Genomic DNA, 17,825 nt, shown 5'->3' with positions numbered 1-17,825 from the left:
AATAAACAAGTAAGTTATCACTTTAAATGTTTATAGAATGACATATAAATGTATCAAAACAGCTTTTATATTTGTGATTTTATATTAGAAACTATAAGACTTACTTAGCAAGTCTTCAAGAACTACCATTTGATGGCGCAGTTTACTAAAATATGCATTATAGCTTTGAGGATTGACAGCTTAGAGTCCCATTGCTTCTGTCCCTGTAACTTAACTAGTTTTTGAAGATTAGAAAAATATATATGTACAAGCAAACTTTTTACATAAATTTGCATTTATAAATAACTGTAAAACAGACTTCAAACGAAAGGCAGAGTTTAGCAAGAGGTAATGAGGGCACCCTATCTATGACACAACATCAGACTGATAGAGAGGGGTAGTGATTCAATCTCTTAGTATACATGCAATAAAACAGGGGTCAATTGTTCACAATGCCCCAAGCAATTCTTCAGCTCAATCAATAAGTTATTCAATTATTCATCCTCTGTAAGTTAGACGTGACCCATTAGTCAAGAATTCTACGCTAACTAAATTTAAGGAGCCGTTACTGATTTTTCTAACAAAGACATCATTATTTAATCTTTATTTCTAAACTTGTGTTTACCATTATTAATATGATCGTATTTTATTTGTAAAGTTTTAGCAACTTATAAACAGTTGGATAATGTAATATCAAGTTCAGTTTAAAACTAGAGCATATGCTTGTTAGTGAGATGTTAGATGCCGGTACTCTTTTTTACCATCAACGCTGACTGACAACTAATGAAAATGCTGTTAAACAAAAACAAAAAACACCAACCCCCATATCAAAACTTTGTAATTACCCTAATATTGAAGGCATTTTACATTGATATGAAAAGTCAGTCATAGTTTCTTGTACCCTGTTGATAAGTCATTTGTCATTGCTCCTGCTTTTACCTAGCCAAAACAGCTCTACAATTTGCCACAATGGAGGTAAAAATGAAAAATAAACCCAAATAAATGGAAAATGTTCTGTAATATATTACATCAATATTATATATTCCAACAATATCCATAAGTCAAAAATGTGTTAACAAATAAAACATAAAGAAATGGTTTGTGAAGTATTATGGGAGTATACAAGTAGTGGAAATATCTAGCTTAGCTCAAACCTCCATGCCAGATTCTTAAAGGGAGATGGAATCTAAAAAAATTATTTCAGAATTTAGACAGATCAATTTTAAGCAAATTTCCAATATACTTCTATTATCTAATTTGCTTCATTCTATTGGTATTTGTAGAATGAGCAGCAATGCACTACTGGGAGTTATCTGAATCTTAACAACAAAATACATATAAGTGCAGCCACCAATTAGCACCATCTGAGTCTACCTAGGTATACTTTTCAACAAAGGAGACAAAGAAAACAAAACAACTTAGACGATAGAAATAAATTAGAAAGTTATTTAAAATGATATGGTCTATCTTAATCATGAAAAATAGTTTCATGTCACTTTAATATAAGCTAACAATCCCAAAAAGGAGCTCATAAGCAGCACACATCCAACAAATTAACCCATTAAGCCCACATTCTCTAAATTGTTTTTTGTAAGGCATTGTCACAATTAAATAATTTTTACAGTAATTGCATATTACCTAGGGATGGGCGAATATGCTGAAAGTGTAATTTGTTTGGCAGAACAAATAGTCCTGTGGACATTCGTTTTGGACAATCAAATGTTGATAAGAATGAAAACCCATTAAAATTCGGTAATCAAATGTTAATTTTGGTTCTCAAATGTTACTTTCATTTTAGAATGTTCATAATTGGATCAAATATCTACATTTGAAATTTCAGATGTGACAATTGATTTAAAAAATATACGACTGAAGGACTTCTGGTGGGCGGGCGCTAGACATGGCGGCATAAAGAAAGAGCTCTCTGGAGATCGCTCAAAGTTTTCACCTAGCAGCTGGCATATAAAGCCCCAAACATTACCTTGTAGTGGACTGCTACCCGGAGACATTGAGGATTTCGATGCCACTTTGTTTTTGAGAGGTGCTCCCATCTACACCCTTACTCCCGGAGAGTTGCACACTTCTGGATTTTAGCCACCATTGTGGGATCGCTGCAGCAGTGGTGATGTGAAGTTCGCAGCCAGCTCCTTTAAGATCTTGGAGCACACACTACACATTGGATACTGGAGCATAGAGAACATGGACAAGCAGACATCTGGGGGTAAGTTCGGCCCTGTTTGCCGCATATCTTCTCACGCAATACAAGCATTGAATTTGGGCCCCCATATTGCATAACAGGATGCCGCTCAGTCGAATGACCTTTAGTATATAAGACCTGCTGGTAATCAGTCTATATTTAGACTGTGGCTTCCCTTTTGTTGTCATTTATACCACAATAGTTCACGGAGCACACCTGGCAAACCACAACTATTTTGCTGGAATTCATGACCTCACTGTTTCTATGTGGAGAGATCTTTGTGATGAGATATCTGTATACCATGTGCTGTGATACTTATACCATAACGGTACTATCTGCAATTATTCAACAATGGAGCCATTATTTTTATAATGATGTGACTTTTCACCCCTTCCTATTACCGCTAGTCTTTTCTTCGTCCTTTGGCCTCCAGTTTTTCATGGACATATATATTACCTCCCACAAAATGTCTAACATAGCAAAGGCTCAAGAAAAGAAGAACAAAGCAGCTCCAGACCCTCTACCCACTTCGCCATCTAGTGTAGCTCCAGAATTGCAACCTACTGCTAATCCACCCCCTGCAGAACAACAAATTATCTCTCTTAGCTAAATTTGATAACCTGCAGAAGGACATAGACAGTCTGACAGCAGAGGTCAAACAATTTAATTCTAGATTGTCTACAGCAGAGAAGCGAATTTTGGACTTGGCGGATGGATATCATAGCTCTACTGCAAAGATTAACAACCTGATTCAGCAAAATATTTCTCTGACCCAGAAAATTGATGATTTAGAGAATCATTCCCGCAGGAACAATGTTAGATTGGTGGGACTACCGGAGTCAGTCCACCCTTCTGAATTAATCTAATTTGCGGAACACTCTCTCCCTAACCTACTGAATGTACCGGCTGACCATAGCACAATGAAGGTAGAGAGGGCCTATAGAATTGGAGGAGGAAGACCAAATCCCTCTGATAAAAGTATCCCCCCGAGAGGTGTGATGATTAAATACCCAAATTTCTAGTCCAAGATCCAACTTTTGAGGGCTTATCGGAAAACCCAAATGCCATTATATGACAACAAAATAATCTACCTATTCCAGGACTATTCAGCGGATGTTTTAAAGAGGAGAAGGGAATTTGCCCCTCTATGCACAATGCTGCATAAAGAAAAGCGTCAAGCTACTTTGCTGTATCCAGCATGTCTCCAACTGCACACCATGAAAGGCCCTAACATTTTTGACTCTCCAAGGGAGGCTCAGACTTTCCTGGACCAAGAAATGGAAACCCCCTCCTCAAGCTTCTCAGATATCAGAGGACTCTCCTGGCTGAACTTGGTACAATTGTATCTTTTCTATTACCTTGCACTTAGCTGTACCCATGTGAAAAGTAATTAAGATGTACTATATATTGAAAATGCAAATGTTTTGGTATTTAATGATCATATATATTGGTTATCTGTTATTGCTATGTTTATTTTGTATTTTACCAGTACTGGTTATCTGGTTTTGTTATACCCTAGACACACCAATATTACAGATTCTTGTAGTTATTGCCTGCGGAGACTCAATTCCCTACTTTTGAACCCCTATTACATTTTACTTTATTGCATTTACCTGGCCTACCCCCTATTAAATTTTAGATCACCGCAAAAATCCTATCTTGGAACATTGGTGGAATTAACTCCCCAAGGAAAACAGTTTTGGCCTATTTAAAATGAACCTATGCTAATATTATGTTTTTGCAGGAGACTCACCTGAATGCCCTTGAACACAAAAAAACTTAGGACTAACTGGATCTCAGAAATAGTTTATGCACCTTACAATAGCTCTAGTAGAGGTGTAGCTATACTTTTTCATAAAAACTTTCAATATCATATAGAAGATAAGATCACTGACCTAGAAGGTAGATTTGTAATAGTTTAACTTAAAGGGCTAGAGAAACAATACACAGACCTAATAGGCGCGACCCTAGATTTTGGCAAGACCTGATTGAATGTTTAGCTTCCTTCTTATATACTGCTTTTATTATGGCCGGTGACTTTAATATGACCCCTAACCCTAAACTGGATTGATTTAAAGACCCAAGTGATTCTACCCCAAGGACTCCACCACTTAGACCGTCCACATTTGCACTGGATATCTTTGATACCCTGTATTCCTCTTTGGGAGTGCAGGATATCTGGAGGAGCCAGAACCCCACAGGTAGGGATTTCCCAGGTGCATCACCAACTCATAAAACTCTGTAACGTATAGACCTTTTCTAACCTCGACCATCTTAGAACTCCTGACCACTGAGACTAAAATTCACAATATTACTATCTCTGACCATGCCCCTATATCGCTGAGACTTTTTAATGTGAATAAACCCAGCAATAAACAAGTTTTCCATTGCCTGACCCATTTACTGAAGTCTCCGGACTTCCATATATACCTTATACACCAATGGGAAAAATTTGCCTCTAATAATGCCCTTCAGTTGACGACCCCTGAATTTTTTTGGGAGACTGCAAAAACAGTTCTGAGGGGGGGGCATTATTGCATAGCTTACTAAACAAAAGCGACTGTATAATAGCAAAGAGAAACATTTGACCTAAGAACTGTCCAATACCAACCTGAACTACTGCCAATACCCAACTACAGCTAATAGAATCTCTTACGCTAATGCAAAAAAAGAGAGGGACACTTATTTAATTAACCGTACTTGTCAGATGCAACAAATCCTAGAGGAAAGGAATGGTACTTCTTTTAGTGATAGAACCACAACTGCATATTTTGTGAGTAAATATAATATAGTGATGTATGCAGGATTGCCTGAGATTCAGAGATTTGGTTATGGGAGGCAACTCGGTGGAAACACTCTGTAACACCAGGGAGTCATACACTTGTTATAAGGCTGGGTTGATTACAAACCGATGGATATGCTAAGCAGTAAAATAAAGCTAAACCTAGTAAGTTTAGATTCTGGCCCATTTTTGCTGAGCAAACTGGGTTGTTCTTGCTGATTGGTGGATAAATTCACCCACCAATAAACATGCACTTTCCATGGTTCTGAACCAAAAAAATAGCTTAGATGTCTTCTTTTTCAAATAAAGAAAGCAAGAGAACAAAGAAAAATTAATAGGTGTAAATTAGAAAGTTGTTTAAAATTGCATGCTCTATCTGAATAACGAAAGAAAAAAATTGGGTTCAGTGTCCACTTACTGTGTGAATAGTGAGGAGAGGATTTGACAAACTGTTGTTACCGGCAATGGTTTGGATAGGGTTTCATACAACGTCCATACAAACAGCAGCTGCAGCGTGTGGAGCTGTCTCTTCTGTGTTTGCAAGTGAGCCACTGACGTGTGACGTCACCGCTCCGGAATGAATGCTAAGAGGAGAGAATCAGCAGGAAGAGTCATGTAGATGACAGATGATACCTCAGATCGATTAGCAATATGCTGAGTAACGTAGTAGGATTACCAAGCAACATAGGAAGCTCAGGAAAGTCTTTTATGTAAAAGATTATGGGCGGTAACAAAAGCCATGGTGCAAGGATTATAAAAAAAGGTTTGTCAGAGAGTGAGGTAACCAGAAAAAGATATGACAAGACTATACACCATGAAAATAAAAAACAAGCTAGATTTTTAAGACACAGTAAAAGGACAGGAAAGTTCTTAGCTTCTCTAATTAAGATAAAACAACACAACAAAGGTGTCACAGTAATTAAAAGTGGAGATCACTTGGTGAAAACCCCTAAAGACATAGCGGCTGAGTTTGCAAAGTATTGCACTGATCTTTATGCATCACAATCTACTCAGACAGCAACACAGACACCCCAAATTATATAATGACCAACTAGAAAACTTAAATGCCCCAATATCTTTGGAGGAGGTGAAAAAAAACGATTAATATATTGGCCATTGGAAAGGCCCCTGGCCCTGATGGCCTCCCAGTACAGTGTTTTAGAATAACTAACTTCTCTGTTGCTAATATCTCAGTCATACATAAATCAGGTAGAGACCCCACACTCTCGGAATCTTACCAACCAATTTCTCTACTTAACATAGATTATAAACTGTTAATGAAGGTTTTAGCCAACCGCTTAAAGCATATTTTACCACATGTCCTACATATAGACTAGACTGGCTTCACAATTCACAGATCCTCAGTCACCAATATTAGACGAGTTCTACATGCAGTTACCCATTATTGGATGGCTAAGCATGATGGAGCAGTTGTCTTTGGACACAGAGAAGGCCTTCGATAGGGTGGAGTGGGAGCACCTGTTTTGTTCCATGAGTAACTTTGGAATTGACAGCCATGTTGCCATGTTTATTAAAAACATATACCCCAGCCCCATAGCATATTTGCTAGTTAACAACATTTATTCCACCTCTGTCCATCTACAAAGAGGGAACCGCCAGGGCTGCCCCTTGTCCCCGCCCCTATTTAATTTGGCCCTAGAGCCACTAACTGTATACTTACGATCGATTTTCCCAGGAACAAACATTAAATCCCATAGACTGCAATTAGCCCTTTATGCGGAGGACATGCTCCTCTTTATCTCAGACCCAGACGTGTATGTACCACCAATTTTAGAAGCAATTGCCTTTTGTGGAGAGTTCTCAGGGTATAAAACAGTCAGTCAGTCAGTCAGTCAGTCAGTAAAACTGAAATATTATGGCTAAATCAGAAAAACAAAGTTAGAGACCCACAACACTCCTACCCTTTTCACAAAGTTGATAACTACCTAACTTATCTAGGCATTCAGGTGTCAGCTAACCCACACCAATGGTATGAGCTTAATATAACCCCAATAGCTCAAAACATTAATACCGACTTGCTCACAACTCAGCTTTCCCTGATGGGGAAGGTACATCTTTTTAAAATGAATGTACTCCCTAAATTATTGTACCCTATGCAGATGCTTCTCCTCCTTCTGCGACAGAAAGATATTGCGGCCCTCACTCATAGGTTCCACAACTTTCTATGGAAAGGTAAAAAACCAAGACTTAGCCTTACGAAACTATATCTGCATTATCTAAAAGGGGACTAGGCTCGATCTCTATAACCAGTGTTTTACATTTGGAAAAACTTAGGCATTGATACTTGAGTAAGGTGCTAGATGGTCCTACTAAAACAATACTACCATTTGAAACCCTCTATAGAACATTTTCAATTCCTCAATGTGATAGGTTTGCTTACTTTCAATTACGCCATTACATAAATCATGTCCTACACAACTGTGCAACATTTTGGGATGCCACAATGCTGGACCCTGTGAACACGCTGTTTCACATGAATAGTTTTGCCATATCCCCAATACATACAATATTATTGCGAACTGGTGTTCCCTCAATAAATCAGGATCTTCTTAACATATGGAATAAAAGAGTAGTTAGAGTACACTCAACTAATATGTTACATCAGAGTTTAACATGTGCATGGTCAGCAACTCTAGCATCAGATCTTAGAGTCCCAAATCAGGGTCATATATTAAGATTACCTAACCCGTAATAGACTAACCAAGTGGAGATAAGACTTCACAAATGTTTGTGACAAATGCTCTTTTCCAGACCCAGACTTCCTACACTACGTCTGGTTCTGTTCCAAGGTCCAGAAATACTGGGGTTGTGTCTCCTTTTGGCTGTCAAAGATAGCTTGTCACTCTATATCCCTTACACTTTTACTTATATTATTTTTTTGACCAGCTTCCATTCAAAGGGTAGAATAGAACATTTCTAGTGAATAGCCTATTGTTGGCTAGGAAATGTCTTTTTTGTAAATGGCTCCACAAGGAAGAACCTTCTATTGTATTTTTGAAAAGAACAATGTTTCAATATTTAATTTGTGAGCAATTTGATACTGTGTTTGATGTTTCTGTCAGGATACCCCGCTTTATTGAAAAGTGGAAATGATATTTAGAATTCTTAGACATACCGACCAGGCGACAGGTTTTGCTTCCATTTAGGAACACATTATATATGCAGGAAGCAACTCTCAGGGGAGAATGGGACAAATGGGGAAAATTATATGAGTGATTATAACTATGTAGGCCTACAGTATACTTAAAATGGTTTAGTTTAATCTAGTGGTATTTTGAGTTCTTTGGGGTTTTTTTTATTGTTCTGTGTGTGTTTTATGTATGTATTTGATATTTTTGTATATTTTACTATACATATGTCTCGCTGTACCTTTTCCTTTTTGCCTTTTTTTGTTTTTCTCTTTGTATTGAACTTTCTTAAGTGGAACCTCGAAGGAAAAATTTGAGTTGAAAAAAAAAGTAAATTATTAGCAGTTGAGGACATCCTCCCTTGTGGTAACCTTAAAGGAACACTGAACCCAATTTTTTTTCTTTTGTGATTCAGATAGAGCATGCATTTTTTTTTTTAAACTTTCACTTTTATTGAGGTTTAGTACAATAAGTGGTACAAAATGCAAGGCAAAGAATAAGAAGAAAACATTGAATCGAAGACATGGCAATAACAATCTTGATACAAATCACTTTGGTCTATTACATCATAGAGAAAAGAAAATAACTTAGCGTACCACATTAAATAAGTAATGCCTCATATTGCCATGCTATATTGATTGCACTTACTAACCTATTTGATTGATTTTAAACCTCCTTTTTCTTAGAGCATGCAATTTTAAGCAACTTTCTAATTTACTCCTATTATTTTTTCTTCCTTCTCTTGCTATCTTTATTTGAAAAAGAAGATATCTAAGCTTTTTTTTGGTTCAGCACTCTGGACAGCACTTTTTTTTTTTTTTGGTGGATTAATTTATCCACCAATCAGCATTAACAACCCAGGTTGTTCACCAAAAATGGGCCGGCATCTAAACTTACATTCTTGAATTTCAAATAAAGATGCCATAGAGTGTTAAAAATGTGTGCACGCTCCTGGCCTGTCAGTCAAACTAGGTTTACTCTTCAACACACAACGCCAAGAGAACATAGAAAATTTGATAATAGAAGTAAAATGAAAAAAAAAAAAATTAAACACTGTCAGAAAAAAGGGTACAGTTGGGGTCAGTTTGTGAACACATAGGGTACAACTGCTGAAGTTATACCATCAATTGATCATAGTTATACCTTAAAGGGACACTGAACCCAATTTTTTTTCTTTCGTGATTCAGATAGAGCATGAAATTTTAAGCAACTTTCTAATTTACTTCTATTGTCAAATTTTCTTTATTCTCTTGGTATCTTTATTTGAAATGCAAGAATGTAAGTTTAGATGCTGCCCATTTTTGGTGAACAACCTGGGTTGTCCTTGCTGATTGGTGGATAAATTCATCCACCAATAAAAAAAAGTGCTGTCCATATTCTGAACCAAGAAAAAAGCTTAGATGGCTTCTTTTTCAAATAAAGATAGCAAGAGAACAAAGAAAAACTGATAGTAGGAGTAAATTAGAAAGTTGCTTAAAATCACATGCTCTATCTGAATCACAAAAGAAAAATGTGGGATCAGTGTCCCTTTAAGGAACTAATATGTACCATTTAGGGTAAATAAAGCACAAATATGTTTCCAACTGTCAAAGGGTCCATGTCTGTTCATTTAATCCCCAACCAAAGTTACAAACACTTTTGTGACCAAAAGGTTGGGGGGTATGGGTGGTTCAAGGCTTCCAAACCTTGCAAGTTCATATCATTTGTGCACCGGAGCATTATTATTTCCTAAGATGGTAAACGGTTATTTTATAATTAGGCTATATATAATTTTCCACAGTGATCTCAGTTATTCACATAATTAGTAATCACCCAAAATGAATTCAACATACATGTTGCACAGCAAAATAGTTCAGGTTCAATGGTTGTTGGTTATATGCAAGAGGTAGACAAAACAAAAAACAATACTTAAAGGGACACTGTACCCAAATATTTTCTTTTGTGATTCAGATAGAGCATGACATTTTAAGCAACTTTCTAATTTACTCCTATTATCAAATTTTCTTCATTCTCTTGGTATCTTTATTTGAAATGCAAGAAAGTAAGTTTAGATGCCAGCCCATTTTTGGTGATCAACCTGGGTTGTTCTTGCTGATTGGTGGATAAACTCATCCACCAATAAAAAAAGTGCTGTCCAGAGTTCTGAGATGTCTTCTTTTTAAAATAAAGATAGCAAGAGAACGAAGAAAAATTGATAATAGGAATAAATTAGGAAGTAGCTTAAAATTGCATGCTCTATCTGAATCATGAACGAAAAAATGTGGATTCAGTGTCCCTTTAACAACCCATATCTTCACTGACACTGTGTTGCTTTGTCGCTGGCTCTAAACAGCAAACAAGCACTTAATTAACATTTTAATGTTTATATTTAGAGCATCAAGATGATAACTTTTAAGCATAAAGCAAATGTATTAACTTAAATTACAATGTTTTTTTTGCAAGTTATAGGGCCATAAATACAAGTAGCACTTTGCTATTTCCAAACCACTTTTTTTCAAAATTAGCGCTAGTTACATTGGGACACTGATATCTTTCAGGAATCCCTGAATATCCCTTAACATGTGTATATATTTTTTTAGAAGACATCCCAAAGTATTGTTCTAGGCCCATTTTGATATATTTCATGCCACCATTTCACCGCCAAATGCGATCAAATACAAAAAATCGTTCACTTTTTCACAAATTTTTTCACAAACGTTTGGTTTCTCACTGAAATTATTTACAAACAGCTTGTGCAATTATGGCATAAATGGTTGTAAATGCTTCTCTGGGATCCCCTTTGTTCAGAAATAGCAGACATATATGGCCTTGGCGTTGCTTTTTGGTAATTAGAAGGCCGCTAAATGCCACTGCGCACATACGCGTATTATGCCCAGCAGTGAAGGGGTTAATTAGGGAGCATGTAGGGAGCTTTTTGGGGTAATTTTAGCTTTAGTGTGGTGTAGTAAACAACCCAAAATATTGATCTAGGCCCATTTTGGTATATTTCATGTCACCATTTCACCGCCAAATACGTTCAAATAAAAAAAAAGCTTAGATGTCTTCTTTTTAAAATAAAGATAGCAAGAGAACGAAGAAAAATTGATAATAGGAATAAATTAGGAAGTAGCTTAAAATTGCATGCTCTATCTGAATCATGAACGAAAAAATGTGGGTTCAGTGTCCCTTTAACAACCCATATCTTCACTGACACTGTGTTGCTTTGTCGCTGGCTCTAAACAGCAAACAAGCACTTAATTAACATTTTAATGTTTATATTTAGAGCATCAAGATGATAACTTTTAAGCATAAAGCAAATGTATTAACTTAAATTACAAAGAAAACAATGTTATTTTAACCCCTTAATGACAACAGTACTTTTCCATTTTCTGTCCGTTTGGGACAAAGGCTATTTTTACATTTTTGCGGTGTTTATGTTTAGCTGTAATTATCCTCTTACTCATTTACTGTACCCACACATATTATATACCGTTTTTCTCACCATTAAATGGACTTTCTAAAGATACCATTATTTTCATCATATCTTATAATTTACTATATAAAAAAAAAAAAATATGAGGAAAAAATGGAAAAGAAACACTTTTTATAACTTTTAGCCCCAAAATCTGTTACACATCTGCAACCACCAAAAAACACCCATGCTAAATAGTTTCTAAATTTTGTCCTGATTTTAGAAATACCCAATGTTTACACGTTCTTTGTTTTTTTTGCAAGTTATAGGGCCATAAATACAAGTAGCACTTTGCTATTTCCAAACCACTTTTTTTCAAAATTAGCGCTAGTTACATTGGGACACTGATATCTTTCAGGAATCCCTGAATATCCCTTAACATGTGTATATTTTTTTTTAGAAGACATCCCAAAGTATTGTTCTAGGCCCATTTTGATATATTTCATGCCACCATTTCACCGCCAAATGCGATCAAATACAAAAAATCGTTCACTTTTTCACAAATTTTTTCACAAACGTTTGGTTTCTCACTGAAATTATTTACAAACAGCTTGTGCAATTATGGCATAAATGGTTGTAAATGCTTCTCTGGGATCCCCTTTGTTCAGAAATAGCAGACATATATGGCCTTGGCGTTGCTTTTTGGTAATTAGAAGGCCGCTAAATGCCACTGCGCACATACGCGTATTATGCCCAGCAGTGAAGGGGTTAATTAGGGAGCATGTAGGGAGCTTTTTGGGGTAATTTTAGCTTTAGTGTGGTGTAGTAAACAACCCAAAATATTGATCTAGGCCCATTTTGGTATATTTCATGTCACCATTTCACCGCCAAATACGTTCAAATAAAAAAAAAGCTTAGATGTCTTCTTTTTAAAATAAAGATAGCAAGAGAACGAAGAAAAATTGATAATAGGAATAAATTAGGAAGTAGCTTAAAATTGCATGCTCTATCTGAATCATGAACGAAAAAATGTGGGTTCAGTGTCCCTTTAACAACCCATATCTTCACTGACACTGTGTTGCTTTGTCGCTGGCTCTAAACAGCAAACAAGCACTTAATTAACATTTTAATGTTTATATTTAGAGCATCAAGATGATAACTTTTAAGCATAAAGCAAATGTATTAACTTAAATTACAAAGAAAACAATGTTATTTTAACCCCTTAATGACAACAGTACTTTTCCATTTTCTGTCCGTTTGGGACAAAGGCTATTTTTACATTTTTGCAGTGTTTATGTTTAGCTGTAATTATCCTCTTACTCATTTACTGTACCCACACATATTATATACCGTTTTTCTCACCATTAAATGGACTTTCTAAAGATACCATTATTTTCATCATATCTTATAATTTACTATATAAAAAAAAAAAAATATGAGGAAAAAATGGAAAAGAAACACTTTTTATAACTTTTAGCCCCAAAATCTGTTACACATCTGCAACCACCAAAAAACACCCATGCTAAATAGTTTCTAAATTTTGTCCTGATTTTAGAAATACCCAATGTTTACACGTTCTTTGGTTTTTTTGCAAGTTATAGGGCCATAAATACAAGTAGCACTTTGCTATTTCCAAACCACTTTTTTTCAAAATTAGCGCTAGTTACATTGGGACACTGATATCTTTCAGGAATCCCTGAATATCCCTTAACATGTGTATATTTTTTTTTAGAAGACATCCCAAAGTATTGTTCTAGGCCCATTTTGATATATTTCATGCCACCATTTCACCGCCAAATGCGATCAAATACAAAAAATCGTTCACTTTTTCACAAATTTTTTCACAAACGTTTGGTTTCTCACTGAAATTATTTACAAACAGCTTGTGCAATTATGGCATAAATGGTTGTAAATGCTTCTCTGGGATCCCCTTTGTTCAGAAATAGCAGACATATATGGCCTTGGCGTTGCTTTTTGGTAATTAGAAGGCCGCTAAATGCCACTGCGCACATACGCGTATTATGCCCAGCAGTGAAGGGGTTAATTAGGGAGCATGTAGGGAGCTTTTTGGGGTAATTTTAGCTTTAGTGTGGTGTAGTAAACAACCCAAAATATTGATCTAGGCCCATTTTGGTATATTTCATGTCACCATTTCACCGCCAAATACGTTCAAATAAAAAAAACTTAAAATTTTTCACAATTTTAGGTTTCTTACTAAAATCATTTACAAACACCTTGTGCAAAATGGCACAAGTGGTTGTAAATGCTTCTCTGGGATCCCCTTTGTTCAGAAATATCAGACATATATGGCTTTGGCGTTGCTTTTTGGTAATTAGAAGGCTGCTAAATGCCGCTGCGCACCACACGTGTATTATGGCTAGCAGTAAAGGGGTTAATTAGGTAGCTTGTAGGGAGCTTGCAGGGTTAATTTTAGCTTTAGTGTAGAGATCAGCCTCCCACCTGAAACATCAGACCCCCTGATCCCTCCCAAACAGCTCTCTTCCCTCCCCCACCCCACAATTGTCCCCGCCATCTTAAGTACTGGCCGAAAGTCTGCCAGTACTAAAATAAAAGGTATCTTTGAGTTTTTTTGTGTTTTTTAATAGCATATTTACATATGCTGCTGTGTAGAATCCCCCCTTAGCCCCCAACCTCACGAATCCCCCATTAAACAGTTCTCTAACCCTACCCCTCTAGCTTAATGGGTGCCATCTTGGGTACTGGCAGCTGTCTGCCAGTACCCAGTTTATTAAAAAAAAAAATAGTTTGAATATTTGTTTTCCCTTTTCTGTAGTGTACATATTTGCCTTTGAAAGGTACAATCTGCAAAGGTAGAGGGGCGGAGCTGGCCGCTGCTAAGATGGCAGCATAACTCCAGAGCTCCGTATGCCAACATATATAAAAATATAAATAGAGCATACAACTTATACTTTTGCTAGCTGAACTTAACAGGCAATAACTGTGGGACACTGGCTCACTTCGGAACTTCTCTAAGACACAAAGCTTAAGGGCTACAACAATAGCAGGACACCGGCAACCCTGTGACCTGTGCAGCGCTGACTGTGAAAGTATTCAGAGTGAGGAACAGACCTCGGTAGCGGAGAGCATCCTGGCACTACCGGTACTATACTCTGGGTATCGGAGGGACTAGAAGCCGAATCGGACCCATCGGGTGAGATAAAAAAGCGCCGCGAAAACGGGCGGCCCGCCATTCATTTAGTGGCGCACTTACAGCTTCACCGGAACAGAACACAGCTGAGGGGGGTAAATTGAAATCCCAAATATAGGACTCAGACAAGCTGCATAAAGGGGGTAGGAGTCTTAAAAGTACCTTGTACCCACCGCGACCGAGACAGCAAAGGTGATCCCCTCACACATACCGCTGACAGGATAGAGAGGGAGACAAGGCCTCATAGTGGTGACGCAGCTAGAATAAAACAGCTGCAGGTAGAGAAACTTCAATGACAGGAGCTGCACTATAGAAGCCATACAATTAGCAACAGCAATAGAAAGAAATACACTACAAAATAATAACAAAAAAAAAAAAAAAAAGGAGACTCTTGCTCTTCCCAAGCAAATTTTTGAAAAGAGCTACATACAACACATTAGAGGGAGAAAAGCAACCTCTAGAGATAACTCGGCAAACTGGTGATACGCCATAACACCAGACACAGATATATTGTAAGCAGGGGCACACTACCAAAAACCAACTTGGAGGTATAGTGCTGGTCATACTACATCATTGTGCAGACATCTGTGCAAACAACAACAAACTGTACGTTGCTTCACCTGCAAAGACAAGGCCTAAAATGGCATCTAAGAGGCTGCTGAAACCACTTAAAGCCGCAAAACACACGCACATAAAAGGTCCTAGTGTAGAATCTTTCTTTAATCCTGCAAGCCAGCACTCTGCCTCTACTGCACACGAACAGGATGAGGAGCTGATGCCCATCACACAATCGCCTAACAGACATCAGAAAGTCCCAGATACCCTAACACAGATTCCATCCTCTGTACTATCATCTCTGGCCTCTAAACAAGATATAGCAGAGATAGTAAGGACATGTATGAGAGAAGAGATGGCGGAACTCAAACAAGAAATGCATACCATTGGGTTTAGGGTTGATACCCTGGAAGATTATACAAACAATATTCAGGAAGAAGTACATCAGATACAAGAAACTACCGCCACACAAGCAGCTCTAATAGAGGTTCTCCACGACAAAATAGAAGACCTAGAAAACAGAGGGCGTAGGAAAAATCTCCGTATCAGGGGTATACCCGAGTTGGTATTACCGAAAGATTTACCTACCTATCTTCCAGCACTATTTGCCCACTTTAGGGGTGAAACCTCTACCAGGGAAATTAATTGGGACAGAGCACATAGGGCCCTAAGGCCCAGGCCACCAGACAAAGCTCCACCTAGAGACATTATAATAAAGTTCAAGCAGTTTATGGAAAAAATCTATCTATCAATCTATCCAGAAGAAACCAGCCGGTTAAATTCAGGGGCACAGTTCTTCAATTTTATACGGATCTATCACAGCTCACTCTACAAAGACGGAAAGAGCAGGCACCATTAACAGCCTTATTGCGGAGCAAGAAGATATTATATAGATGGGGATTTCCTTTCCACCTATATGTCCTCCATGGAAATAGAAAGCTTTCCTGCACAAAGATTTCGGAGATACCAGATTTCTGTGCTGCTTTGGATCTGGATCCCCCAACCGACCCAGAAAATGAAGACCCACACCCACAGCCACAACGTAAAAAAAGACCAAAAGACAGTAGCAAAGGGCAAACAGACTCTTATACCACTGAAACCAACCCATCTACAAGAATCCAGCCACCTCAAACAAAGAGAATAGCCCAAACTCCTAGGGCTCACGTAACAGAAGAAGGATAAAGGTGCCGGTATACGTCCAGATGGGTAAAAAACTATATATATAGACTTTAGACTTAAGCTGGAGATGATCTCTCTGGTTCAGCTCTTAGCAACACTAGGAGAGGATTATCTTGCCTACTCCTAGCAACTATAGAATTAAATGTTAAAAGTATGTTTTACTTAATCTTGCACTGTTGGTTCCAGGACTATATTTCATAACAATGTATGCTGTTCATGATATTTTCATATTGTTGGTTTACACCTTTATGATCAATAACAGTTGACTATAAGATCTAGTACTAGATATATAGGAAACATAATAGGCTTTTATATAACATCTCTCAGTGAAGTGCTGATTGCATCTACTTTGTTTTTGCAGTACACACAGAACGAGAAAGGTTATTATTACTGTTATACTGTATTATTGTTTTATTTTTATTTTTAAAGTTGTTCTTTATCTATTTCTTTTTTGTGTCATCCTTTTACTTTTGTTTTTCTCCTACTCTTTCATTGCTGATCTTTGATTCTAATTTGCGAAGTGACTGCTGCGCCGCTGCTTACACTTAGAACATATACTACTACCAAAGGTTATCACATAAATCGCTACCCTAGCACAACCCATAATTAGTAATAATAAAATGAGTAAACCGATTACCATAATCTCTCAAAATGCAAAGGGCTTAAATTCCCCACAGAAGAGGTCAATAGCACTATTAGATCTGTACAGAAAAAAAGGGGATATCGTTTTTCTCCAAGAGACCCACTTCAGAAAAAAGAATGAACCTAGATACTTAGGGACACGCTACTCCCAACACTTCCACAGCTCTGCTGAAACTAAGAAATGCGGAGTTAGCATTCTGATACACAGAGATACTCCTTTCAAACACATACAGACCACATCAGACAATGAGGGCAGGTTTTTAGGAGTTTTCGGGCTTCTTTTTGGCAGCCCAGTGACTCTGATAAACATATATGCACCAAACGTACGCCAACTCCCATTTCTCAAAAAGTTCTTCAATAAATAAATAATAGACTTTTCCAGGGGGGTAACCTTCATAGGCGGAGATCTTAATATCACAATTGACCCACACATAGATAGTTCTCACAAAATAAACAGATCCACAACGCATACGACTAGATATCTAGGGAAAATGATGAGAGACTATAACTTATATGATGTGTGGAGATTTGTAAATCCTTCTAAAAAAGATTATACTTTCTTTTCACTACCACATCATACCTACAGTCGTATAGACTACATTCTGACTAATCAAGCAGGCCTAGCGACTATATGTCACTCAAAAATTTCTCATACGACATGGTCAGACCATTCTGCGGTAATAACACAACTTAAATGGCCAAATACACCAACTCAACCCTTCATTTGGAAACTAGATGATTCTCTACTAAATATCCCCCATTACGCTGAGAAATTTACTAGT

Source organism: Bombina bombina, chromosome 3 (genome assembly GCF_027579735.1).
Source record: "Bombina bombina isolate aBomBom1 chromosome 3, aBomBom1.pri, whole genome shotgun sequence".
Lineage (NCBI taxonomy): Eukaryota > Metazoa > Chordata > Amphibia > Anura > Bombinatoridae > Bombina > Bombina bombina.
This window is presented reverse-complemented; position numbering follows the sequence as displayed.